Source organism: Brienomyrus brachyistius, chromosome 14 (assembly GCF_023856365.1).
Source record: "Brienomyrus brachyistius isolate T26 chromosome 14, BBRACH_0.4, whole genome shotgun sequence".
In the NCBI taxonomy this organism is placed as follows: Eukaryota; Metazoa; Chordata; class Actinopteri; order Osteoglossiformes; family Mormyridae; genus Brienomyrus; species Brienomyrus brachyistius.
Genome location: NC_064546.1, coordinates 1,417,501 through 1,420,756, shown reverse-complemented (window position 1 = coordinate 1,420,756; position 3,256 = coordinate 1,417,501).

Here is a 3,256-nt window from a genome sequence, read left to right as displayed (position 1 = left end):
CCAGATGGATCAACTTGTATCTCTTACCATGACTGTGATGACATAATGGGTGTATTTTTTGATATTCAGTTTAGCTTCTTTTCTAGTGTAATCTTTGTGTTGTCTTGTCTGACCACTAGATGGAGTACTTGAAAAGTTGAACCGACTGTTCCATTTCTGTCAATCCACAGCACTGCACTAACGTATGGAATGACAACAATTAGGTAGTTTCATTATTGCCCCATATCCTGCCCCTTCTGTCAGCCCTCCACTTTCGATGCCTTGCCATCGCAACCCCCACTGGTGCCCCAGAGCAGCCCCCACCCCCACCCGTGATGCGTCGTTACACGCTCGGCTGGCTTCTCCTCCGCGACAGACTGTTACCCTCCTGGAGCGGAAACAGATTTGATTGTTAACATCTGGGCCATTACAATTGCAAACTAGGCCTCTGTACATCAATCAGGAAGTGATTTCAAAACAAAGAGACCGTCCTCCAATCAATCCATTGGGAAGCAGGGCATTACATGGTCCTGTAATCCTGGCTAATTAGCAGGATAATAGGAATGAGATTTATGAATCTGTGGCCGAATGGAAGCAGAGTGAAGCCTGGTCAAATGTGCAGGGATGCTTGCCAGAACTGCGTCCCACTAGAGGAAGCTTTCTGTATTTTCGTTTTGATTTTGTGTCGTCATTGTAATGGAAGCCCTTTTGCCAGCGATTCTCCAGGTAACGTCAGCACTTGAGGGAGCATCGTTGGGGGGTCAGTCGCAGCCTGGATAGCGGCTCGGTCTCAGGGCCTTGTTTGCAGTGCTGGGTGGTAGGAGGCCTGTGCAATGGAGGGCCGCTGCACAAAATATTGTCGTGCTAATGGTATTCCCATTAAGTATCCCCCCCCACTTCATCTGTTCCCCTACTCCCTCTCCTCTCCCTCTCCCAGTATCCCTGTGAAGCTGTAGGCACCATTAGAGATTGCTCTATGAAGATGATTTCATGGGGTGAAGGACCGCAACATATGGGGGTCATTCAGGTGAATAAACGCAGCGCCATCCTCCTGCTGTCTGCTCCTGGGAGGGGGGCGGCTGCGCTGAACCCTCTAGGTGTTCCCCCCAATTACCCAGAAGCCTCTTGGCACAGGACCTGTGCTCCATGCCACGTGGGATCGGGATCCCATGGAAGACTCGCTCCACAAGCCACATTCTCCCCCCCCCCCCACCCTATCTGGCGGAAGGACGTCGTAAACCTGCCCAATGATTCAGCCCCCGAAGTTGCGGGCCCCCCCCAACAAGGTGATGTGAATTTTGCTGTCGAATGCAGCTATGGAGGACACCCGTATCCAGTGGGGTTTGCAGACAAGTCAATTAATGAAGTTCACCACAAATGCTGATGCCATATTTTAGATGCACTTTCCTGCAGAAACGGGAAGTAGGTGGACTCTGACCTCTAATGGACAGGGGAAGTCGAGTTCCTGGCAAAGCTATTGCCACCATTCAATATCTATTGCCCCTAATAGGCTCACAGTTTATGAAGTCAGTCCCTGTAGCTTGAATGTTTCTCTTCCAACCAGGGGTCTACATATAATTTAATTAAATATTACATTTTAATTTAACACCTTACTTTGAATTTAAATGCAATTTCTTGATACAGAGAGGCCTATTTCGAAGACCCCCCCCCCACCCACCCCAAAAAAAAACACTAAGAATGCTGTCTCTAATAATCCTGCTCTGGACGGGAGGGTGTGATGCAAAACTCAGACACACATGCTCCCCTACCCCGCCCCCCAGAAGCTCAAAGGCCATCCCTCCTCCCCCAGCCGTGCCCCCGCCTGGGTGAAACAGCGGGCAGCGCACTGTGTCTCTGCCGATTTGACGGGATGCAAATGAAGTCATCCCCCACCCGCCCACCCCACCCCCACCTCTGCATCCGAAGAGTCTGGTCACCTGCCGAGTTTCCAAATGGACATGGTACACTGGGATCAGCCAGGTAACCTTCTGCTGGGTCTCCTGGGGCATTTCTATTCCAAAGGATCTCACCCTCATCTCAGAGTCAGGCTTTGTAATGTTTACAGCGGCGGAGTAGCATCACCCACCTTGGAGACAGAAAGTAACCTGGTATGATCCAGTGCATTTCTGTACGATACCATTATATGTTCCATTTCTAACTGAGTGTGCATGAATTTCTCCCAGCTGTGAATTGACGGTGTGAATCAGAGCACTGCGGGGAGGGTCTGTCCCCATCAGAGCAGATTCAGACCCTCCCCTCCACCACGCCAACATTCTACACTTACTCAAATCATTTATACCATGTGACTGTTATTATTTATTATTAAATTTATATAAAAGACTGACTTTAAACAGACCATTCTAATGCCGTCATTCTCAGGGAGTTAAAAGCGGAGTCACTGAGAGTCACTGCTGTTCGACCTTTGACTCTCACACTTATAGCCATCTGGTAGCAACAGAAAGTGGGGAAGTCGAAGAGCCATTTGGAGAGATACGATAGGGGGTACGGCTAGACCCCCGCACTCCCCCACCCTGAGCCCCCCCCCCCCCAGCGGCAGAGCCCGGCTGACCTTGCCCCTCTCCGAGAGGACGTCCCTTATTAAAGGTCCGCATTCTGATAAGGCTATTTCTTTTCCTTTAGCATCTCTTTAATGTCACCCCTGAAATATGAAGTCATTAGGCGATATTAAAACAGTGCTGACAAACTAATTAACAGAAGACATTATACGGGATGGGCTCGATTAATCCGCTTTAATGGCTCTTTTAAATGGGGGCTCCAATTAAAATTAATAAAGATTTACCGGTGATCGCACAAAACTGCGCCAAGGAGCGCCAGTCTGAAGGGCACAAGGAAGTCAGCCTTCTCCATCCGCAAGTTCCCCTCCCTCTTGATCTGCTTGCTTCCCCCCCCCCTACTTATTGAAGAGCTCACAGGACTCTCTGCCCTCACTCCTGCCTCCCCTGGGGAGCTCAGCCAATACTGCGCCGCCTGGTAACCACGCCGGTATGCAGATGCTAAGGAAACGCCAATCCGTTGGGCAGGCCGCCGTTTCCTGATCCTTCCAGTCCAGTGTTTTCCAATCTGATCCTTGGGGGCCCACAGACAGTCCACATTTTTGCTCCCTCCCAGGTCCAACCGAGAGCAGGGAGCTGAGAGGGAGCAAAAACCTGGACCGCCTGTGGGTCCCCGTGGACAGGATTGGGAAACACTGCTTCGGTCCAAGGTCATCGTCAGTAAGAGTCCATTCTGGAAGCAGCATGTTCTACCTAATCCCTCA